The 25,871-nt window shown below is 42.9% G+C and overlaps 1 long non-coding RNA gene across 1 annotated transcript in view; it reads right to left on the reverse strand.

Moving 5' to 3' along the window:
* Nucleotides 1-1,413: 1,413 nt before the first annotated feature.
* LOC145523749 (uncharacterized) overlaps nt 1,414-25,871 on the reverse strand; it is a 63,174-nt gene continuing 38,716 nt past the window's right edge. The window contains exons 4-5 of the long non-coding RNA XR_014066872.1: nt 2,159-2,367; nt 1,414-2,038 (exon numbers count right to left, since the gene is read on the reverse strand). This is a non-coding gene — a long non-coding RNA (uncharacterized LOC145523749). The remainder of the gene's footprint in view (nt 2,039-2,158; nt 2,368-25,871) is intronic.

Here is a 25,871-nt window from a genome sequence, read left to right on the forward strand (position 1 = left end):
CAATTTCAGCAAGGCCCCAGATGTCAAAGCATTGAAAATAGAGAAAACAAAAAGGAATGATGGGAAAAAAAAAAAAGGAATGATGAATACAATGAATACAAAAGGCAGCTGTCCCTCAGCTCTGAGTTGCTGTCACCCCTCTGCTAGCAGAGCCTGCCTGAATCACAGGAAGCCTGCAAGTCAGAAAACCCACAAAAGCCTTTTGCCATTTTGGAAGACACAGATAGACACAGTGTCCTGAACATCGGATCCCATCCGTACTGAGAAGCTGTAAATGTGAGACCAGAGACTTTGTTCTTTCAGTGAAGCTCAGTAGGAACTAGAGAGTAAACTTGGAATTCTAACACCCCCAAGCATCAACCTTGAAAATGTGGAGGGGATTTGGGAGGGAGCTTCATTTCCTGGCAATGTATTCACAAACCTCATTCCCGACTCACTTCCAGTCTTAATTGATGAAACCTCACCATCTGCACTGTCAAAGGCCACCCAGGCCCTCCACTGTGCTAGGAACTGTCTGTATATTCTTGCATTCAATCCTCAAAACCTCTCAGGAGACAGGAATTATTATGCTTATTTACAGAGGAGGAAAATGAGAGTAAAAAGGTTAAAGAACGTACCCAAGGTCACATGGTCAGCAGTAAGTGGAGCCAGGATTGGTCCCCGACTGTCTGACTCCAGACATTATCCTGCTTGGCCTCTTGCCACGGTCCCGGGCAGCCACCTGTGAGCGAGCCAAGGCCATGTCCCCTGGGCTTCTTCCTGGTCCCGTGATGCCTCATGGTGGCCTAAATGGATGAGGAGGACTGAAATGTGTCCCTTCGGGGGTTCAGCCAGCTCGGCCAGCCACAGGGGCCCCCTGTTCTGTGTCAGTCACTTTCCTGCACCATCACTTAGCGAATTCATCATGGGCTGACAGTAAAGGAGCATTTACTTGGCACGTCTCAGGCAACGGACTATAAGCAATTATAATCAGATCAGCTCATCTTTACAGTAATGCTGGCAGGCAGCCGTCATCTGGTCTAACCTTTGAGAAGTCACCCTTCTTCTGCTCACACTATCTAGCTACAGTCAAGGCTTACTCCTGAATATTTCAGCCCCACTCCTATTTGAGGAAGGATGTTAATAGTTATTAAGTTATGAAGGATGGGTGGGATGAATTGGGAGTCTAGGATTGACATATATACACTATTTTAGGTATAAAATGGGTAACTAATGAGAACCTACAGTATAGCACAGGGAACTCTACTCAACGCTCTGTGATGACCTAGATAGGAAAGAAATCTAAAAAAGAGGGGATATATGTAGTAGGGAAGGAAATGGCAACCCACTTCAGTATTCTTGCCTGGGTAATCCATGGACAGAGGAGCCTGGTGAGCTATAGTCCATAGGGTTTTAAAAAGAGTCACACACAACTTAGCGACTAAACAACAAATACGTTTATAGTTCACTCTGCTGTACAACAGAAACCGCTTCCCTCCACAGTGCCCTGGGGTAGAGCCATTTCACCCAGCATCCTCATCTCACGCCCAGATTAGGAAAGATTCTATCAACTTCCAGACAAAAAAGGCCATGATGTCACCAACATTTGTGCTGCAAACAGTGTCCTTGAGACTTGGGTGGAGACCAAGGAGAGAGGCGTGGCCGAGGTTGAGGGGGAGACAGATGAACCATCCAGTAACGTGATGTTCCCTCAAAATGTTCCTCCTGAAATAGCAGTGCAATACGGAAGGGAAGAAAATGTGACTTTGTGTAAATAAAACTGCTGAATTGCTCACCCTGCAGAGCGTGGAGAACCCCTCCCATGCAGCCTCCTCCCGAAGCTGGCGAGTCCCTGCCACCCTTTCTTTTATGGGGTCCTGCCTGGGTCCCAGAGGAAGCAGATGTTTGTGGGTTTGAGCTCATGATTAGGGGAGGCCAGCCTGGAAGGACAGACAGATGCCTTCCCAGACTGGCCGAGACTCAGCATCCAGGGTGATGGCCGCTCAGTCTCCAGCTGGTCCTTTGAGTGGCAGTGGGAAGCTCCGGGTCTCAGGAGAATCTGCCGGGAAGGAAGAGGGGAGAACTGGTTGCCAACACCCACCGCTGTGGGTCAAATGCTCTCCTATGGGTGTCAGTGTCCCAGTCATGGTCCTCCCTGGAGCTGGGGTGCGGCAACCACCTGAGATGCTAACAGTCACCCTGGGGAGTGACTCTGTGGAGACAGTAAGCTCGTGTTTCTCTGAGTCCACTGAAGCCAAAAATGGCCCTTCCCAGTCACGTTGGCTGCTTCCTGTGTCCTGTCCCCAGGCATGTCCACACTCACACCAGGGTCTCCAACACAGCAGAGCTGACGTCTACAGGTTCAGAAGCACAAAATCCAAGGGGCACCTTGAAGAGATCATGAAATGGGTTAATCCCATCTTCCCCCTTCCTTCCGAGACACACACGTTCCTCCCTATAGACTGGCCATTGATGAGCCCACACATCAGTCCTGTGTGAAAGTACCCCATTCACCCAGGGCCCTGTGCCTTGGCTGAACTTGTCACAGGCCATTCAGCGATGCCATCAGGCTGGATGCTTCTGGGTGGCAGGTTCAAGGTAAGAGCATGGGTCCTGGTTGTTGCCCACTGTGGCCTTCCCTTTGCTATTAAACAGGTGCCTTGGTGTATTTATTCCTCAGAGTTGCCCTCCCAAAGTAAATGGTATAGTTTCAAACAACAGGATTTTATTCACTCGCTGTTCTGGAGGCAGAAAGTCTGAAACACAGATCTCCACAGGGTTGGTTCCTTCAGGAGGCTCTGGCAAGAATCTGTTCCCAGCCGCTCTCCCAGTTCCTGGCCGCTGTCAGCAACCCTGGTGCTCCTGAGCGTGGGGGCACATCCCAGCAGTCTGTCCTTGCCCCCACATGGTGTTCCCTCCAATCCCAATGTGCTGAGTCTCTTCTTCTCCTATAGAGATACTTATTGAACTAAGGCCCACCCTAATCTGGAATGACGTTTTAGCTTGATTACATCTGCAAAGACCCTTTTCCAAATACGGTCATGTTCAGATATCGGGGTTAAGGCCTTCCAAGTATGTTTCAGGGGGACATTATTCTGCCCACAGCCCTGGGCACAGGATGTCCTGCCAAACTATAGACAGAGATGCTCTGTAGTTTTGCACTGGGGGTCCTTGTGGAGACTTGAAGGGGGAAGACAAACACATCCACAGCACTGAGGTTTCTGGTGAAGAATACTGATCATCCCTTCTGGGTAGGAGGTGTTCATGTCATCAACCCTTTATATTTAATACTTACTTACTGATCAATATGTGATTTGATGAGCTGTATTGCTAATAATAATTGTAAGACATATCTTCAATCCAGAAGAAGTTTTATCATTTATCAAAAAATTTTGGGCTTCCCTGGTGGTTCAGTGGTAAAGAATCTGCCTGCCAATGCAGGAAACACCTGATCCGTGACGATCCCACATGCCACAGAGCAGCTAAGCCCGCGCACCCCACCTATGGAGCCTGTGCTCTAGAGCCTGCGAGCGGCAACTACTAAGCCCATGTGCCACAACTACTCCAACTTGCGTGCCCTGGAGCCCGTGCTCCACACCGTGGGAAGCCTGTGCAGCACAACTAGAGAGCAGCACCCACTCACTGCAACCAGGGGAAAGCCACTGCCACAGAAAGACCCAGTATGGCCAGAAATGAATGAATAAATAAAATTATTTAAACATTTTTAAACTAAATTTCAATTATAAACATTCCAAACGAAAGTGAAAGTCGCTCAGTCGTGTCCGACTCTTTGCTACCCAGTCCATGGAATTCTCCAGGCCAGAATACTGGAGTGCATAGCTTTCCCTTCTCCAGGGGATCTTCCCAACCCAGGGATCGAACCCAGGTCTCCGGCATCACAGGCAGACTCTTTACCAGCTGAACCACAAGGAAAGCCCATTCCAAATGAAGAGCTTGTGATATGTGGGCTTTTCCAGAGATAATAGTGCATATCAGATATTCTGTGTATTTATAGTCCATGATTACATTTTTTAGAATGTAAAGAATAAATGTAAAATATCTGTGTTCATGTGTTTATATGAGTGACATCCTTTGCAACTGTTGAAACTTTTATGAAAACCTGCAGATGTCAATGCAACGATGCAACGAGGAGGGACACAGCTGTTCAGAGTTCCTCTTGAGGGTTAATAGGCCTGAGGGTGCCAGGAGATAGTGGGGGGAGGGAGGCAGAGCCACCTTCCCATCCTCTTCTCCCCACTCTCCTGGTGGTAGCAGCAGCGGGCGGATGTGACTCAGAGAGGCTGGGACAATGAGGTGATGATGCCTGTCTCCCAGGCTTGGGGTGGGGGCGGCTGTAAGGAGCAAGACTCTGCTCTTTGCTCCCCCAAGGCTCGTGGGCGGAGCAGAGAGTTCTGCCAAGCAGCAGGCAGGCCAACAAGAAGCTTCCTCCTCCCAACAGACACTTGCAACTTACCCTCTCCTTATTTCACCCCCTCCCACCCGCCCCAGGTTCATCCTTCCTTTCCTGGAAGCTTTCAGAGACCCCAAACCCGCAGAATGAAGCCTGTGCCCCTTTAGTGAAAGTCAGAGTCATTACAGTCATTACATTCCCATCAGTCACACTGTTGGTCAGCCAGCCTCCCCAGCCCCACATGCCTCATGCCCCCACCCCAATCCCAACACAGCCAGAACAGCCTTCCTGGGCCACGTGCTCCCTGCAGGGCCTAATTCACACAATCACTTTTCTGCATCCGTGAAGTTGTCTGCATCCCTGGAGAACCAGAATTCAGAATCAGGACACACAGTATTAAAAGTCACTGGAGGGGGCCTGCATCAGAGGCACCCAAGAGGCCCCTGGGACTTGCGGGGGACCTCCGGGGGACGAATCACAGTGGGATATGGCTACTTCTTCAAACCTTAAGAACCCCATTGCTCCAGCCCTCATCAGCTCTCAAATCTTCCCTGAGGTCTGACAGACATTTCCTGAGAGCACACAGAGCTGCAGAGCTGCAGAGACAGATCCGGGCGGCGCAGACTTGGGCCTCTGAGCTTGCACAGAGCAAAGCAAATTAAAAAAACAAAAACAAAAACACAGCATCTCCTGTCTGTGCTTGCTACTCTTGGGGCAAAGGCTAGTAACAGAGAACCCCACGGTCACTTCTTTCCCTATGAAGGTGACTTCTGGGAGGAAGTACCCGAAGCCAGGCAATGACTCTTCATTTGAACTTCAGTGCAGCACGGATACCCATGCCAGAGCCCAGGAGTCCTGTCCTGCCCATCATTTTTGATGTTGATTGACAGCTGATTAGTGAAATACCTCCAGGAAGGGACGTGGATGGGGTGAAGGAGCAGAGAGCACAGCTGGTAGCTTCTCTGTAACCAAAACACAGAAAACGTCCATGGGTTCCTTGGATGGGGAAACTGACATCTTTCTTAAGTGATGCAGTATATAGTTGAACATGACGAAGCTTCCATTAAAAAAATAACAACTTGAGGGACTTTTCTGGCAATCCAGTAGTTAAGACTCTGAGCCCCACTGCAGGGATCATGGATTCAATCCATGGTCAGGGAATTAAGAGCCCATATGTCATATGGCATGGCCAAAAATTTTTTTTAAATAAAAATTAAAAGAACTTGAGAGAGAATAAATCAAGACCATGGAATTATTTTATGGTTGCTTCCTTATTTTCTCTTAAATTTAACCATGGTGTTTAATAGTCTCTCTTACGAGAGACATAATGGAGACTATTTCTACTGCAAAGGAAGTGATGAAGGTGATCGCCAGGTAACTCGGGCTCCGGTCCATCCCCATGTGCTATGGCTCCTGACTCACACCCAGCCCATGACTCTCCATCGCCACATCTCTTCTGAAGACCTCAGCATCTGACTGGACCCCTGGAACCCTTTGGGTTTTCAATTCCCATCAGCTAGGTGGCATCCTGGAAAACTTGTCTCTGTGCGTGGCTCAGAGTCTCTACCAGGCCAGCCCAGTCCCTGGGGATACCTGTCTCCCTGGAAGTGATGTTCCAGCAGCCTTGTCCCTCCCACACCGCCCGACCCCCGGCCCTCTTGAAGCCTGCAAGCTCCCTCCCCACCCTCTTCTCATCTGACGGTGACATCCTCTTTCTCTTCATCTCTGGGACTATGTGCGCTGTGGCTGTAGGCTCACCTTGTGTGCTGGAGCATCGCTCAGTCAGCCACAACTCCACATCCGTCCAGCCCACTTCCCTGCCTGAACCTGGGTATGCAGCCAACCCAAGACCAAGGTCCATGGAGGGATATGGAAGGCACCCTGCTTTCTCCCACCCAACTGACCGGTAATAAAGGTAAGGCCCCACCTGCTGTGTGTTCATATTTCTCTGATTTGTTACTCCCTATAGGGAAAGAGGGAGGGACTGGTGTCCCCAGAGCTTGGCTGCGTCCACTCACAGGCGTGCATCTCCACCTGTTTAACAACCCACGCCCGTCTCACCCCTCTGCTCCTCCACCTTGGAAACCTGAAGCCATGTGTCTGCCCCCAGCTCAGGGCAGCCCCTAACAGCCCCCTATTGTCTTCCTCTCACTGCTTCCTGCCCAATTCAGGGGACCTTCCATTCCTTTGAAATAGGAGGGAAGGGGGCAGGGCACAACTTTTAAAAGAATGACATAGCTGTGGGACATGACAAAGGCTGGTTAGAGCCAACTGGGTACAAAATTCAACTTCCAGTGGACCTTGAGCCTCGTTATACACTCACTGTAACACAACAGGTAAATGGCACACCCACAGGCGCCATAACGGTTCTGCGAGTACACTCAGTCAGTAGTGTCCAACTCTTTGTGACCCCATGAACTGTAGCCCTCCAGGCTCCTCTGTCCACAGAGTCTTCCAGGCAGGAATACTGGAGTGGATTGCCTGGCCACGAAAGGCCAAAAAGGGGGCGGTGGTCCAATCTCTGGAACTCTCGGTCTCTTCCCCAAAGTAACTGGAATAATCCTCCCACTCACTGGCCTATGAAATTATCCACCCCATAAAAACTAATCACCTCAAATTTCAAGGCTCTCCCCTCTCCTTCTGAGATGGCCCACACTCTGTGGAGTGTATTTCTCTCTAAAAAAATCCACTTCTTACCTGTCACTTCGTCCCTGCATTCTTTTGTGATGAAGCAAGAACCTTACATTCACCAGGAGCACCCTCACCCACAGCCCTGTCCCGTGTCTCTGGCCTCCCAGGCTCTGCTTCTCCCATCATTTGCTGTCTTGACATGCATCTTCTCAGAATCCTGAGTTCCTCAAACACACGCCCGAGCCCCGCCCCTCCGGCTGTGCGTTCACCTCCAGGCAGGACGCCATCCACCCTCAGTCTCGGCCCCAGCTGTGTGAGCAAGTCCCCTGCACTGGACTCCAGTGGGTCCCGCCTGACCCGGACCTCAGTCCCTTACTGTCGGGGTCTGTCCCCTCTCAGCTCCCACAGCAGCATCACCAGATGAGGCCAAATTTTCCAAGCCTGTCTTTCCTCCACCTTCCTTCTTCTCAAGCTGAGGGCTCCCCTCCGACTCAGCAAGACACTAGCAGCCACTTCTGCGACGCTCTGGACCCTCTCCCTCCACCCTCTTTTCCTTCAGTTTCAGAGACATAGGTCACCTCTCCCATTCAGTAAGGACTCCCTTTCCTTTTCTTTTTGCCTGCATTCGTACCCTCTTCCTGCCTACTGTCTGCACCATCCTCTTCAACAAACCACCAAGACAATCCTCTGGCTCTGACTTCCCCATCTGCCTTATCTACCTCCTTCCCTTCTCACCAAACATCTAGAAAGAACTGCATTTGGGATCGTCCTAACCCTTCACCCATTCAGAAGCCCCCTGCAGTCAGGGTGACAGCCGCCGACCCCCCACAGCTCTGGGATGGCTGTCAGTAGTTACCTGGGCCCCTACATTCCCACTTCCAGCTCAGAACTTGTCCTGCTCACATTCCCACACTGGGCTTTCGTCTATAGTTTGTTCCTGCTACAACAGAGATGGTCTGCTTTATTCACCACCCTATCAGAGATCACTCACAGTGCTTGAAATACCTGTGGAATGAACGCAAGAATAACTGGACACGCACCACGGCCTCATTCTTGGAACACTTTCCTCCCTTGGTTCCTCTAATATGACTCTCTCCTGGATTTTTTTCTGGTTATTTCTCCCCATGTCCCTTCAGGGGATCCGCTCTTGTCTGCTCAGGTTCTGTCCGCAGCCTCCTTTCCCACATCTCTGCCAGGAGATGTTGGCGTAGTGGCCACGAACAGGACTTTCAGAGCCAGATAGAGCCAGGCTCAGATCTCTGCTCCCAAATGGACCGGTAGTGATGATTCTGCCAATTACTGAACCACACTGAAACTGTCTCCTTTTCAGAAAAATGGAGATACAACTGCCCATTATGTAAGATTGTGGTAAGAAAATGAACTAATGATAAAAAGTACAATGCCAAACATTGTGGTGCCTAAATAAATAATGATGAAGATGATGATGGTGATGACAAAGCAGGACTCCCAGATGAGCTCAGGCACTCCCAACATTCAGCCACTCCTGTGGTCTGATAGCTCCCAAATATACATCTTTAGTCCAGACTTCCCCTCTAAGCTCCAGACTTGTTTCCAAAGTTTACACTACCGTATATAAAAGAGACAAACAAGGACTTACTGTACATCACAGAGAACTACATTCAATATCTTGTAATAATCTATAATGGAAAACAATCTGAAGAGAAATTATATATATATATATATATATATATATATATATCTCACTTTGCTGAACATGTGAATCATTGTAAATCAATTATACTTCCAAAAATTTCTTTAATTAAAAAATTGTAACTCCTCACTTTCCTCCTCAAAACTTGCTCTTCCTCCTACACTGCCATTCTTGGCAAATTATACTATGGTCTATCTAGTTCATTGCCAGAAGGAATAGTAAGAAAAAATAAAAATAAAAACAAAAAGCAGATTTAGTTCATTTTTTGAAGAATTGATCAAGATAGCTATAAAAGACATTTTAGAGACAGTTGGGGAAATTTTCCTATGAACTAGATGTTAAATTATACTGAAGAATTATTGTCAATTTTCTTGTGTGTGTTGGCAGCAGAGTGGTCATATAGGAGATTGTTCTGGTTCTTAGAAGATGCAGCTGGAAGTGTGAAGGAATAAAGTGTCTTGATATCTGCAAAATCTACTTTCAGATGGTTAGGGGGACATGCGTACACCATATACATACATACATACACAGATAAACACATATACATATATATAGTCTCACACACATATATGAATAGATAAATCAAATATGACAAATGTTTAAAATTGTTGAATATATGAGTTCATTATATAGTACACTTTCAACTTTTTTGTATGTTTGAAATTTTTCTAATTTAAATTTGGATTGAAAAAGAAGAAAAAATGTTTGAGAGGTGTGGCTGGGTGATGGTTGAACTATGTCCTAGGGGACTGAGACCCACTTCATTCTAAATTTTACTAAACAGCAGATTTGCCTTCTTGGCAGCAGATTCACTACTTCCTGTGACCTAGTCTGATCTAAACCCTAGCTTCCTCCTTTCCTGTGTGCAGCGCCACCATCCCAACTATCCTAGCCCACATTGGGCACAAGGTTGGGACTCCAGGACCCAAAGGATTCCACTTTCAATGGCTTGACTGTCTTCCTCAACTTTGTGCTTTATGCATTTTTTAAAAATTTATTGACCATATTGTGTTCATTTCTGCTGTACAGCAAAGTGATTCAGTGATACATACATATATATATATATATGTGTGTGTGTGTGTGTGTGTTTCATATTCCTTTCCATTGTGGTTTATCAGAGAATATTGGATATAGTTCCCTGTGCAATACAGCAGGGCCTTGATTGTTCATCTATCTTACATGTAATAGTTTAAATCTGCTAATCCAAAACCTTTCCTCTCCCATCCTTCTGTCCTCCCCTCTCCCACCAGTCCTTCCTAACCCTTCTCTCTCCCACCCTCCTCTTCTCCTCAGCAAGTCTGTTCTCTATTTCTATGAATCTATTTCTGTTTTGTAGATATGTTCATTTGTGTGATATTTTAGATTCCATATGTAAGTGGAATCATATGGTATTTGTCTTTGACTTTTTTCACTTAATATGATAATCTCTAGGGCCATCAATGTTCCAGCAATGGCATGACTTCATTCTTTCTATGGCTGAGTAATATTCCATTGTATATTTGTACAACATATTTATTCACTCCTCTGTAGATGGACATTTAGGTTGCTGTTATGTCTTGTGTATTGTAAATAGTGCTTCTGTGAACACAGAGGTGCTTTATACCCATTTTTTAAAATCATTTCAACTTACTTATCTTCATCCGAATAATGGAGAAAAAAAGTGAGAAGATGGTAAGACTTGAGGATGATGTCCTTGCCATAGTCCTAGAAACTATACTCCAGAATTATGCTTTGAAGCTGGTTATACTCGTTGTATTATTGCTCAGTGCATCTCCCTAGCTTGCCCATAGAATTTCTCTTTTTTTTTCAATAATGCAATAATACTGCTCATTTCCGATCTCATAGTGTCAATGAAGTGTTCTAGGATTCCCTTGAGTTTCCCCACAGAAGTTCAGTGCTGTTATTACAAGGTCCTCAGCACCTGGATCCATGTGAGGAAATGTGAGCTAAGCTTGAACCACTCTGTCAGGAGTCAGCATAGTCAAGTGTCTGCAGGAGCCAGGCAGGGTGGTGACAGTGAGAGACGGAGATGCCCATCTTAGGTCAGCGGCGTACTGAGAACTTGCCATCTGGAACAAATGTTCACTGTGGCCAAATCTCCTAATGTTGCAGTAGACACCAGAATTGCACGGATTTTTAAGGAGAAATGTACAGATTTAAAAATGTTTTTGATTTCCACTGTTAATTGGAGATTCCATGCAGGAGACCAAAAAAAAAAAAAAAAAACAACCCACCAATGGAACATCCTTGGAGGCAGACACGCAGACTCTCCCACACGTCCAGGGGGCTTCACACTGGTGATAGTACTTGCTTCTTGATGCAGGGCCAAGGAGCTGTTGTTTTATTGTGATTGTTGTCACTTGGTTTCTGTCTGTCCGTGTCTGACATCTATCGTAATGCACACGGGCTACATGCTGCAAGGCTGCTTCACTCTGGTTCTTACGTCTGAGCTCTTTTGTTGCTTTAGGAATTACTGTGACACCTCCCCCAACACATGCACATTTCCAGCTCACCTGAGGCCTTTTTCTCCCAGATGTTATTCTTATTAACTCAGGCTTGCCTCATAGTCCTTCGGGATGTGATGCCATTTTTCTATCTTTTATTCCTGTGCTGTTTAAGTCTGAGCTTGCTAGAGTTCCCTGGGGCTTCCCTGGTGGCTCAGTGGTAAAGAACCTACCTGTCAATGCAGGAAACCTGGATTTGATCCCTGGGTCAGGAAGATCCCCCGGAGAAGGAAATAGCAACCCACTCCAGTATCCTTGCCTGGGAAATCCCATGGACAAAGGAGCCCGGTGGGCTAGTCCACTGGGTGGCAAAAAGAGTCGGACATGACTGAGCGACTAGGCATGCACACGCACAGAGTTTTGTGTTTCCCAGAATATACACAGCCTTTTCAAATTGGCTTTTTTTTTTTTTAAACTTAGGAACATGCATTGAAAGTTCCTCCGTGTATTTTCACGTCTTGGTAGTTTATTTTTTCATAGCTGAATAATATTGTCTGACTACAACAGACAAATTTTTTTTTAATCAATTTACCTACCAAAGGGCATCTTGGTTGCTTCCAAGTTTTGGTAATTCTGAATAAAGTTTCTATACATAGTCATGTGCAGGTTTTTGTGAGGATGTAAGTGTTCAAATCATTTGTGTAAGTACCAAGAAGCACAACTGCTGGATCATATGATAAGAGTATGTTCAGCTTTGTAAGAAACCACCTAAATATCTTCCAAGGTAGCTGCACCATTTTTTATCCCAACAATGAATTCCTGTTGTGGGTTTTCTTATCTTTCTCTTGACCTTCTCTTTCACAGAACTGAAATTTGAGGTCTAGTCAATCATTTATCTCATTTGGCATTGTAGTGTCTAAACATCATTGTCATACCCAGGTTTTCTCCTATGTAATCTTCTAGGAGTTTTACACGCGCGCGTGTGTGCTTAGTCACTCAGTCGTGTCCGACTCCTTATGATCCCATGCACTGTAGCCCACCAGGCAAGAACACAGGAGTGGAAAGCCATTCCCTTCTCCAGGAGATCTTCCCAATCCAGGGATCCAATCCAGGTCTTCTGCATTGTAGACAGATTCTCTACTATCTGAGCCATGAGGGAAGCCCTGGTGTTTTACAGTTTTAGCTTTAGGAGCTTTACAATTCCACATTTTACGTTTAAGGCTGTGGTCCACTTTGAGTTAGTCTTTGTGGAAGGATGTAATGTTTGTGTCTGGATTTTTTTTTTCCTGCATATGGACGCTCAGTTGTTTCAGCATCATTTGTTGAGGAGATAATCTTTGCTCCATTGTGTAGTGTTTGTTCCTCATCACGGATCAGTTGACTCCATTTCTTTGGTTCCATTCCTGGGCTCTCTGCTCTGTTCTATTCAACTCTTTGTTCACTCTTCCTTGCATCAACACCACACTGTTGGATTACTATAGCTTTATAGTAAGTCCTGGTTCAGGTAGTGTGTCTTCAGCTTTGTTCTTCTTCAACATTGTGTTGCCAGTTCTGGGTTTTTCACTTCTGACATAAACCCTATCATATATAGTATACCACATGGTATATCTCTCCATATAAACTTTAGGATAAATTTGTTAATATCCACAAAGTAACTTTCTGGGATTATCATTGGGACTGCATTGTATCTACAGATCAAGTTGGGAAGAACTGACATCTTAACAATATTTAGTTTTCCTATCCTTGAACATAAATATATCTTTATTTGTTTAATTCTCTGATTTTGTTGATCAGAATTTTATACTTTTCCTCAATGGATTGTATTCAATTTTTGTGAGATTTATACCTTAATATTTTATTTTTAGGGTGCTAATCTAAATGGCATTACTTTTTAAGTTTCAAATTCCACTTGTTCATTGCTGATATATAGAAAAACAACTTTTGTTTTTGGGTTTGTTTGTTTGTTTGATTTTTTCCCAGATTCAAAGCCAATGCTTTTAATCATGATGTACAAACTGGTAAATTCTTCTAAACAAGCAGCTAACTTAGGATAAGTCTAGTGGCATGCTTGTGTGTTTGGATTAGAAGCACGATTAAGTCTGTTGAAGATTAAGCCTGTAAACAAATTCAAAGTATAAAACTACCATCCAGTAGGAATGAAGTACTACCTGGTCAGAAGTAATTTCTACCTCCCCGATCTCCCTAAATTATGAATATACCATCCTACTATATTTACTTTGTATCCTGCAACCTCACTATAACCACTGTTACTGGTTATAACCACTTATTAGATCCAGTTGTTGGTGGTACTTTCAGATTTTTAGCTAGCATATGTTATCATCTGTGAACAAAGTTTTGTTTTCCTTCCCAGTCTGTATATATTTCCTTTTTTTTAATTTACTTTTTAATTGAAGGATAATTACTTTACAGAATTTTATTGTTTTCTGTCAAACCTCAATGAATCAGCCATAGGTGTACATATATCTTCTCCCTTTTGAAACTCTCTCCCATCTCCCACCCCAACCCACCCCTCTAGGTTGATACAGAGCCCCAGTTTGAGTTTCCTGAGCCATACAGCAAATTCCCACTGGCTATCTATTTTACATATGGTAATGAAAGCTTCCATGTCACTCCTTCCATACATCTCACCCTCTCTTCTCAACTTACTATGTCCATAAGTCTATTCTCTATGGCTGCTTCTCCATTGTTGCCCTGTAAATAAATTCTTCAGCACCACTATTCTGGATTCTATATATGCATTAGAATATGAAATTTGTCTTTCTCTGACCTACTTCACTCTGTATAATAGGTTCTAGGTTCATCCACTTCATTTGAAATGACTCAAATATGTTCCTCTTTATGGCTGAGTAATGTTCCATTGTGTATATGGACCACAACTTCCTTATCCATTCATCTATTGATGGACATCTAGGTTGCTTCCATGTTCTAGCTATTGTTAATAGTGCTGCAATGAACAATGGGATACATGTGTCTTTTTCAATTTTGGTTTCCTCGGGGTATATGCCTAGGAGTGGGATTACTGGGTCATATGGTGGTTTTATTCCTACTTTTTTAAGGAATCTCCATACCATCTCCCACAGTGGCTGTATCAATTTACATTCCCACCAAAAGAGCAAGAGCATTCCCTCCCTTTTCTCCACATCCTCTCCAGCATTTATTGTTTGTAGACTTTTTCATGATGGCCATTCTGACCAGTGTGAGGTGATATCTCATTGTAGTTTTGATTTGCATTTCTCTAATAAAGAGCAATATTGAGCATCTTTCATGTGTTTGTTAGACATCTGTATGTCTTGTTTGGAGAAATGTCTGTTTAGGTCTTTTTCCCACTTTTTGATTGGGTTGTTTGTTTTTCTGGCATTGAGTTGTATGAGCTGCTTGTATATTTTGGAAATTAATCCTTTGTCAGTTGTTTCATTTGTTATTATTTTCTCCCATTCTGAGGGTTGTCTTTTCACCTTGCTTAGTTTCCTTTGCTGCACAAAAGCTTTTAAGTTTAATCAGGTCCCACTTGTTTACTTTTGTTTTTATTTCCATTACTCTAGGACACAGGTCATAGAAGATCTTGCTTTGATTTATGTCAGCAAGTGTTCTGCCTATGTTTTCCTCTAAGAGTTTTATAGTTTCTGGTCTTACATTTAGGTCTTTGATCTATTTTGAGTTTATCTTTGTGTATGGTGTTAGGAAGTGTTCTAATTTCATTCTTTTACATGTAGCTGTCCAGTTTTCCCAGCACCATTTATTGAAGAGTCTGTCTTTGCCCCAATGTATATTCCTGCTTGGTTTGTCAAAAATAAATTACCCATAGGTGCATGGGTTTATTTCTGGGCTTTCTATCTTGTTCCATTGGTCTATATTTCTGGTTTTGTGCCAGTACCATGCTGTCTTGATGACTGTAGCTTTGTAGTATAATCTGAACTCAGGAAGGTTGATTCCTCCAGCTGCACTCTTTATTCTCAAGATTGCTTTGGTTTTCGGGGTCTTTTGTGTTTCCATATGAATTGTGAATTTTTTTGTTCTAGTTCTGTGAAAAATGCCATTGGTAATTTGATAGGGATCGCATTGAATATGTAGATTGTGTTTGGTAGTATAGTCATTTTCACAATATTGATTCATCCTACCTAGGAACATGGAATATCTCTCCAATGGTTTAAGTCATCTTTGATTTCTTTCATTAGTGTCTTATAATTTTTTGTGTACAGTTCTTTTGTCTCCTTAGGTAAGTTTATTCCTAGATACTTAATTCTATTTGTTGCAATGGTGAATGGGATTGATTCCATAATTTCTCTTTCTGATTCTTCATTGCTAGTATATAGAAATGCAAGTGATTTTGGGGTATTGATTTTGTATCTTGCAACTTTGCTAAATTCACTGATTAGCTCTAGTAATTTTCTGATACTATCTTTAGGGTTTTCTATGTACAATATCATATCATCTGCAAACAGTGAGAGCTTTACTTCTTTTCCAATCTGGATTCCTTTTATTTCTTTTTCTTCTCTGATGGCTGTAGCTAGGACTTCCAGAGCTATGTTGAATAACAGTGGCGAAAGTGGACACCCTTGTCTTGTTCCTGATCTTAGGGGGAATGCTTTCAGTTTTTCACCATTGAGAATAATGTTTGCTGTAGGCTTATCATATATGGTCTTTACTATGGTGAGGTATGTTCCTTCTATGATCATTTTTGGAAGAGTTTTAATCATAAATAGGTGCTGAGTTTTGTCAAAGGCTTTTTCTGCATCTATTGAGATGATCGTATGGTTTTTATTTTTCGTTGATATAGTATATCATATTGATTGATTTGCATATATTGAAGAATCCTTGCATCCCTGGAATAAACCCAACTTGATCATGGTGTATGAACTTTATGATGTACTACTGAATTCTGTTTGGTAAAATTTTGTTGAGGATTTTTGCATCTATGTTCATCAGTGATATTGGCCTGAAGTTTTCTTTTGTGTTGTCTTTGTCTGGTTTTAGTATCAGGGTGATGATGTACTCATAGAATGAGTTTGGAAGTGTTCCTTCCTCTGCAATTTTTTGAAAGAGTTTTAGAAAGCTAGGCATTAGCTCCTCTCTAAATGTTTGATAGAATTCTCGCATGAAGCCATCTGGTCCTGGACTTGTTTTATGGGGAGATTTTTGATCACAGCTTCAATTTCAGTGCTTGTAATTGGGTTGTTCATAATTTCTATTTCTTCCTGGTTCAGTCTTGGAAGATTGAACTTTTCTAAGAATCTCTCCATTTCTTCCAGGTTATCCATTTTTTTTTACCATATAATTGTTCATAATAGTCTCTTATAATCCTTTGTATTTTTGCAATGTCTGTTGTAACCATTCCATTTCTAATTTTGTTCATTTGATTCTTCTCTTTTTCCTGATGAGTTTGGCTAAAGGTTTGTCAATTTTGTTTATCTTCTCAAAGAACCAGCTTTTAGTTTTATTAATCTTTACTATTATTTCTTTCATTTCTTTTCCATTTATTTCTGCTTGGATCTTTATGATTTCTTTCCTTCTACTAATTTTGGGGGAGTTTTTTGTTGTTATTTTTCCAGTTGTTTCAGGTGTACAGATAGGTTGTTTACTCGGCGTTTTTCTTATTTCTTGAGGTAGGATTGTATTGCTATTATAAACTTCCCTCTTAGAACTGCTTTTGCTGCATCCCATAAGTTTTGAGTTCTTGTGTTTTCATTGTTATTTGTTTCTAGAAATTTTTTGATTTCCCTTTTGATTTCTTTAGTAACCTGTTGGTTATTTAGAAACGTATTGTTTAATATCCATATGTTTGTGTTTTTTACTTTTTTTTCTTGTAATTGATATCTAGTCTCATAGTGTAGTGGTTGGAAAAGATGCTTGATACGATTTCAATTTTATTAAATTTATTGAGGATTGATTTGTGACCCAAGATGTGGTCTATCCTGGAGAATGTTCCATGTGCACTTGAGAAGGTGTATTCTTCTGCATTTGGGTGGAATGTCCTGAGGATATCAATGAGATCCATCTCATCTAATGTATCCATCTCATCTAATGTATCATTTAAGACTTGTGTTTCTTTTTTAATTTTCTGTTTTGATGATCTGTCCATTGGTGTGAGTGGGGTGTTAAAGTCTCCTACTATTATTGTGTTACTGTCAGTTTCTCCTTTTATGTCTGTTAGTGATTGTCTTCTGTATTGAGGTGTTCCTTTGTTGGGTGCATAGATATTTACAATTGTTATGTCTTCCTCTTAGATTGATCCCTTGATCATTATGTAGTGTCCTTCCTTATCTCCTGTACGCTTCTTTATTTTAAGGTCTATTTTGTCTGATAGGAGGATTGCTACTCCAGCTTTCTTTTGCTCCCCACTTTCATGGAATATATTTTTCCATCCTCTCACTTTCAGTCTGTATGTGTCTATAGGTCTGAAGTGGGTTTCTTATAGACAACATATATATGGGTCTTGTTTTTGTATTCATTTTCTGTCTGTGTCTTTTGGTTGGAGCATTTAATCCATTTATATTTAAAGTAATTATTGATATATATGTTCCTATTGCCACTCTCTTACTGTTTGGGGTTAATTTTGTAGATCTTTTTCTTCTCTTGCATTTCTTGACTATATAAATCCCTTTAACATTTATTGTGAAGCAGGTCTCTTAACTTTTGCTTGTCTGAAAAGCTTTTTATTTCTCTGTCAAGTTTGAATGAGATCCTTGCCAGGTACAGTAATCTTGGTTGTAGATTTTTCCCTTTCAGTACTTTAAATATATCCTGCCATTCCCTTCTGGCCTGCAGAAAGATCAGCTGAAACATCAGCTGTTAAGTGTATGGAGTTTCCCTTGTATGTTACTTGTTGCTTCTCCCTTGCTGCTTTTAATATTTTTTCTTTGTGTTTGGTCTGTTAGTTAGATTAGTATGTGTCTTGGCATGTTTCTCCTTGGGTTTGCACCTCTTGGACTTGATTGACTATTTCCTTTCCCATGTTGGGGAAATTTTCAACTATAATCTCTTCAAAAATTTTCTCATACTCTTACTTTTTCTCTTCTTCTTCTGGGACCTCTATAATTCAAATGTAGGTGTGTTTGATATTGTGCCAGAGGTCTCTGAGACCGCTGTCAGTTCTTTTCATTCTTTTTACTTTATTCTGCTCTTCAGAAGTTATTTCTACCAACTGGAAGTTATTTTATCTTCCAGCCCACTGATTCATTCTTTTGCTTCATATATTCTGCTATTGATTCCTTCTAGAGTATTTTTAATTTCACTAATTGTGTTGTTTGTGTCTGTATTCTTATTCTTTAATTCTTCTAGGTCTTTGTTAATTGATTCTTGCATTTTCTCCAGTTTTCAAGGTTTTTGATCATCTTTAATATCATAATTGTGAATTCTTTTTCAGGTAGTTCGCCTATTTCCTGTTCATTTATTTGGACTTCTGTTTCTAGCTTGTTCCTTCATTTGTGTAGTATTTCTCTGCCTTTTCACTATTTTTTTAAAGTTCTTGTGTTTGAGGTCTCCTCTTCCCAGGCTTCAATGTTGAACTCTTTCTTCCTTTTCGTTTCTGCCCTCCTAAGGTCGATCTAGTGGTTTGTGTAACCTTTGCATAGGGTGATATTTGTGCTGAGGTTTTGTTTTGTTTTTTTTTCTCCCCTCTGATGGGCAAGGCTGAGTGAGGTGGTAATCCTGTCTGCTGATGATTGAGTTTGTATTTTTGTTTTGTTTGTTGTTTAGAGGAGGCATCCTGCACAGGGTGCTACTGGTGGTTGGGTGATGCAGGGTCTTGTAATCAAGTGGGTTCCTTTGTGTGAGTTCTCACTAGTTGATACTCCCTAGGGTTAGTTCTCTGGTTGTGTAGGGTGCTGGAGTCAGTGCTCCCACTCCAAAGGCTCAGGGTATGATCTCTGGCCAGGAACAAAGATTCCACAAGTGGTTTGTTATGGCATTAAGTGAGATTAAAACAAATAACCAAAAACGAGAAACCAAAGATGAACCCCAGACAAATGGAAGTTACAAAATCAGGCAAATAATAATTAAAATAATGTAATATACACATATACATATACACCCATAAGCAAAATCAAAACAGTCCAACAAAAATAAAGTACAGTAGATTGACACGGCAAACAAAGGAAATCAAAACTTATATCTACCAGTTAAGAACAAAACTAAATAAAGCACAAACTGGAAAACAAAACTAAAACAAAGTGCCAAGTTGGGAATAAAGCAATGAAAACAAAACTAATAAATATGTTGAGAGGAAAGGAAAGAAATAAAGAATAGACATGTAAATTTAAATAGAGTTAGATAAAGAAGATTTATATACAGTTAAGATTAACTGCAAGGGGAAAAGAACAGTAGGAAAAGCAAACAAAGAATAAATGTAGGAAAAATATAATACGTTTAAAAAATTAAAATTAAAAAAAACGAAAAGAAAAAAAGGAAGAAGAAAGAAAAAAAAGGAAAACTCCACAGAACTGCAAAAGCCCAATGTAGAAGCAGAAGTTTATAACAACAATAAAAAACGTGACTGAATATACACATATACATATACACCCATAAGCAAAATCAAAACAGTCCAACAAAAATTAAGTACAATAGATTGACCTGGTAAACAAAGGAAACCAAAAGTTATATGTACCAGTTAAGAACAAAACTAACTCCAGGAAGTTAGTTTTCCAGGAAGCACGACCTGGAAAACAAAACTAAAGCAAGGTGCCAAGTGGGGAATACAGAAATAAAAACAAAACAAAACAAAAATAAAACTAACAAATATGTTGAGAGAAAAGGAAAGAAAGAAAAGAAAAAAGAATAGATATGCAAAGTTAAATAGAGGTAGATAAAGAAGATTGATATACATTAAAGATTAACTGCAAGGGGAAAAGAGCAGTAGGAAAAGCAAGCAAAGGAATAAATGTAGAAAAAATAATGATAGGCTTAAAAAATTAAAATTAAAAAAAAAGAAAAGAAATAAAGGAAGAAGAAAGAGAACAAACAAACAAAAAGGAAAACGCCACAGAACTGCAAAAGCCCAATGTAGAGGCAGAGGTTTATAATAACAATAAAAAAATGTGACTGGGGGGAAAAAAAGCTCATAGTTTAATTAGATTTCATAGTGCCAATAAAATCAACAACTACAACAGAGGGTGGAAAAAGAAAAAAAGAAAAATAATCCCAAAGAATCTACAGAACAGGTTAAAACATAAGAATAAAAAATGTTTTTCTCAGGTCACTGCTGTCAGAGTCATTTCCCTTGCTGGGAACCACAGTTCATCACCCTAGGATGCCTTCCAACACTGTGCTGATCTCTGGACCTGCTGTGGGGGCAGCTCAGATTCTAATCAGGTACTACTCCTGTGTGTTCTTGCCTCCAGTGTCCACAGCTATCAGAACTAGTGCGCTTTCTCTTGTGGGAGCTCTCAATGTCCTTTTATATATTCCATAGACACAGAGTCTGCCTAATTGATCGTGTGGATTTAATCTGCAGCTTGTACAGCTGGTGGGAAAGTTTTGGGTCTTCTTCCTTAGCCACACTGCCTCTGGGTTTCAATTGTGGTTTTATTTCCACCTCTGCATGTGGGTCGTCCACTGGGGTTTGCTCCTGAGGCTGCCCTGGAGGACTTGGGTTTGCCCCTGTGAGGGCCAGGTGTGGAGGAGGAGCAGCTGCTTGGGTAGCAGGGATTCTGGCAGCACCAGGTACTCAGGGGAGTTGGCGGCTAGAGCAGCAGGAAATATAGTGTTCTAGAAGGGTATGGCAACCAGTACTGGCCAATACGCTCAAGTATTCTTTCCTGGAGAACCTCCCTGATAGAGAAGCCTGGCAGGCCACAGTCCACAGGGTCACAAAGAGTTGGACACAACGAAAGCAACCCTGCGTGCATATACGCAAGACTTTTTTTGCCTGTGACAGCTCTGCCCCAGTGAGAGTTGAGCATGAAGATGGCGCAGCTGCTTGGCCTGCAGGGACCCTGGTGGCGCCAAGTGTGCAGGGACATGGACTACTTCTGCCGCAGGAGTTATGGCCCCATCAGAGTCTTTTCTCTAGGCTCTTGTAGCTGGCAATCAGAAGGCCTCTTTGGCCAGTCTTTCTCCATAGCTCCACCCGTTCAGGCACTTAGAGGGCTCTCTTGCCTGGGTTCCTTCTCTGTAGATTGGCACATCAGGCACTTAAAGGGGCAGCCTGGATGGGGTCCTCCTCTGTAGTTCATTGCATCAGGCATTTGATGGGCCAGCCTCTCTATTGTTCAGCTGCAGTTACTGGCATGTGGAGAGAGAGAGGCTATGGTGATGGCTCCACCCCCTACGTGTGACTCAGCAGTATTGCCTTGCTTCCATGGCTGCCTGGCTTTCCTCCACAGGCATTTCCCACCACAATCTCCTCCCTCACATCCCCTTGATCCATCTCTCTGCAGTCAACAGCAGCACTGGGATTGCTCCACAATCCTTAAACTCCAGCTCCCAGCTGCTGCCCCTTCCAGAAGACACATGTTCCTGCCTGTTATACGTATGGTTGTGGCAAGGACAGTCTGATCCATTCCATTTGCTGCTAAGTCGCTTCAGTTGTGTCCGACTCTGTGTGACCCCATAGACGGCAGCCCATCAGGCTCTGCCGTCCCTGGGATTCTCCAGGCAAGAACACTGGAGTGGGTTGCCATTTCCTTCTCCAGTGCATGAAAGGGACAAGTGAAAGTGAAGTCGCTCAGTCATCTCCGACTCCTAGCGACCCCATGGACTGTAGCCTACCAGGCTTCTCCCATTCCATTTAGGCTGCCACAGATCAGCTGTTTCACTCTCAGCCTTAAATGTTTCTCCTCTTACTCAGACAATTGCCCCCATGTGGGGATGGGACCCCTGCTTCAGTTCCCCGCCCTGACCCCCCTGCTCCCCCAGCCAAGGGCAGGTCCAATTCTACTAATACTCCTGTTTTTCCCCCTAGTTCCATCATCCTACAGAGTTTTGCGTGGTTCTATACATTCTTTTCCACTGGTCAGGTCCTCCTGTCTGCTCTCAGCTGGTGTTCTGCATGCACTTCTGTGTCTGAAAGTGTATTTCTGATGTATCTGTGGAGAGAGATGTACTCCACGTCCACCTACTCCTCCACCATCTTGTTCCATCTATATATATTTTCTTATCTTATTGAATTAGCTAGGGTTCCCAGTACAATGCTGAAAAGGAGTGATGAGAGGGGAGACCCATGTTTTGTACCTCATCATAGTAAAAAAGCTTTGAGTTCATCATTAAGTATGAATTAATGGTAGCTTTTTTGTAGATATTCTTTACTAAGTTGAGGAACTTTAAACTTTATTCACAGTTTACTGAGAGTTTTTCACACAAATGGTGAAGTCTAGTTTTTGACATTTTACCTGTAAATATTAATTATATGTGACAGGCTAGGTTTTGTGCTGATAAAGAGAGCAGACCCAGACCTCTTTCCCATGCTCTGGTTAAGTCACTGTGAAATGTCCTTCACACACTCATAGGCATGTGCTGCACACACTGCATTCAGAGGACTGCCTGCTTCCATGCTGGTTCCAACAGATTCACACCAAGTAGCTTCGTTTTCATGGTTCTCTAAATTCAAGAATTTCTTGTCCAACAGCGAGGCTATGGTTTTTCTTTTTAGGTCTTGCTTCTAAGACATCACTAGTTTTAATTTTGCGAATTTTATTTCCCATAAATATGCACTCAGGGATCTCTTAACAGATCTTGCACCCCTTTCATGTATTTCCAACCCTGGCTCATGAGTACACACTGAATTGTTAGTTTCCTGATGTGGTATTAATATATTGATTACCATTATAGTTTTCCAGTAAATAGTTCCTCTTCTTTTTGCCTGGGAACAACTTATAAAAGAGACAAAAGGACACAAGTATGGAGCTCAGGTAAATGTTACAGGCTTGAATGAAGTTGGATGAACTAGGGCAGGTTGAGACTGCCATTCTCTTCCCTCCCAAAACATTGATTTATTCGATTCATTCTAAAACTTTTGGTTGCTCTATGTGCTAGAAAGACTGGGGATGCAGCAACAAAACGTGAATAAGAAAGTAAAATATCTCTACCTTCAGCTTCATCTTTAAAGCAGAAGAAGTTATTTAAAAAAAGAAAAAGTCAAAAAGATACAGAAATAAACTACCAGGTATGTTAGCTGATGATAAGTGCTATGGTTAAATATAAAGCAGGAAATGGAGAAGCAGGAGTTATAGAGAATGTAACATTTGAGTAAAGACCCAGAGGCAGTAGAGGAAAGAGTGTGCCATCATTTAAGGGGGAAATCAGATGAGGGAAGAGCAAGAATAGAGCTAAGCCATGGAGCTTGCCTGGCACTCCTGACGCATAGCAATGGGGAGAGACAAGGTCAGAAAGGTCAAGGAGATGAGATGGGGGGAGGCGGGGACTCACAGACCATTGTAAAGACTCATCTGGCATCAACTCAATGTGAAGGCATGCCATCAGAGATCTAATGGACAGGAGACATGCTATAACTCATATTTCAACAAGACCACTTTGGAGTCATAGAGAAAGGAGGTGACAGGCAAGCAAGCATGAAAATATACGAGCGCTGGTTCTCCCTAACCTGCTGGCTCTTCCTCCATGTTTTTTACTGCACACACCTCAGGAATGGTGCCTGGGCTGGAGTCTCACCAACAGGTAGTCTCTCCTATCACTTACATCTGGGATTTCAAGGTCAAGTCTCTCTTCTTCCTCTAAGCTTGAACCTACAGATGCTGGGCAGAGCTGTCCCAAAACGAAACTGTGGGCAGGGTCTGTAGAACACCAAAACAAAGTCCCCCTGGATGGACAAAGAGAAGGGACTCACGCTGGAGCATCTACCATATGGCAGCCTAGGCAAGGGCTGGGTACTCAATACATGTGACTTAGTTAAACATCACAACAATCTATAAGATACAAAATGGCTCGAAAGCTGGGGTGGGCTTTGGTGGGAAATTTCTACCCTTTACCTCTCTCTTCCTCCCACAGTCGCATTGATCTGAAAAAAAAAACAACCAAACAAATAAACAAAAAAAAAACTGTGGCAAATAATTAACCTGATTATGAAAAGAAAAGTACACAGCTCCTGGAGAAGCAGCTCAGAGGCCAGAGCTGGCTTCAAGAGTCCATCTCCAGCTGAGACCTCAGGAGCTGACAAATCCAAGATTACACATTTGGTTCCAGGCTTAATTAAGCCCTACCTTGGGGGAGCTAACCACAAGTTAAAGGTGGAGCCATGCATAAGCAGAAACTTGAAGCCATTAAAATGTGCTCTGAAGACTGTCAGGTTCACCATTCTTCTCCTACTTAGGAGGAATGAGCAAAGGTAAGGAAGAAGAGCTAGACCTTCCTCTTGCTGGATTACCTGGGGCCAGGTGGGAGTGACAGAGGTGAATGAGTGCAGTTGGGTTGGAGGGTCATGCTTGCTTTGCCTTTAATGCCCACCCTGTTTGAGAGATCCCACTCCTTCTCTTTGAGATGCTCAAACTTTCATGTGAAGGTGTAGCAAAGAAGAGGGATTCCATCATTCCCACCCCTTCCTACAGAAAGCATTAACTGAAGGTCAGGACAACATATGTACCCATCACAATGTCAGCAGTTGACGTGACAGGCAGACACATTCTTCCAGCAACAGAGACTTGACTGGAGAACTCAGGTCTAGGGTCTGAACTCCCAGATTGGGAGATGACTTGGGACCTTGATGACTCGTGCACTCTGAATAAGCACTAGGAGATGGAACGTCACAACATCCACAAGGATCTTGAGATCATGATTAGGAACTAAGTTGTGTCCCCCAAATTTACATGCTGAAATGCTAACCCCCAGTAACTCAGAATGTTACTACATTTGGAAATAGGATCTTTAAAGAGAAATCTAGTGGGGTGGGCCCTAACTGAATAGGACTGCCGTCCTTATAGGAAGAAGACACTGGGACACAGGCAGCACAGAGGAAAGACCACGAGAGGACACAGGGTGAGGACGAACATTCCAGCCAAGGAGGGCAGCCTCAGGAGGAGCCAGCCCTGCCGACACCTTGATCTTGGACTTCCGGCCTCCACAGCTATGAGAGAAGAAATGATGTTTAAGCCGTTTAAGTGCTTTGTTGGGCAGTCCTAGCAGATTAGTACAGTCACCTTAAAAATGATTGATACCAGCTCCTTTGGGTTTCTAAATAACATTATGGCTTTAACACCCCAAAGGAGATTAAAAATCATGACAAAGTGACTCAGAAATACAGCAGTATTTGTGAATGAGGTTGTGAACATTCTGACTGCTATTCTGGCCCTGTGGTCTCCACCGCTGTTGCCTCCCTCCATCAGCTTCTTCTCCCCTCTCCTCCATCATCAGGATTCTAGTCAGGCTCCATTCCATCCTCTCATCACTGCCCATTAAACACACTATGGCATGTCTTCTCTGCAACATGCTGACCCAGAAGCATGGGGGAAAAGCCTGTCCTTGTTCCAAGATTTCGGCAGACTCTTTCTACGGGAGGTATTCTCTTTCACTCTTGCCTGGCACTGACGTTTAGATCCCCTTCAATCCATTAGAACCTGTGCTCCTACATTTTCTGTGTTCACACAGTCAGAATGGTATACAAGCAGCAACGGTGCCACTACATTCTTCTGTACAAACAGCTGCTGCTGCTGCTGCTGCTGCTGCTAAGTTGCTTCAGTCGTGTCCGACTCTGTGCGACCCCATAGACGGCAGCCCTCCAGGCTCCCTGGTCCCTGGGATTCTCCAGGCAAGAACACTGGAGTGGGTT

This window comes from Giraffa tippelskirchi, chromosome 10 (genome assembly GCF_054371585.1).
Source record: "Giraffa tippelskirchi isolate mGirTip1 chromosome 10, T2T-mGirTip1v1.2.pri, whole genome shotgun sequence".
Classification (NCBI taxonomy): Eukaryota; Metazoa; Chordata; class Mammalia; order Artiodactyla; family Giraffidae; genus Giraffa; species Giraffa tippelskirchi.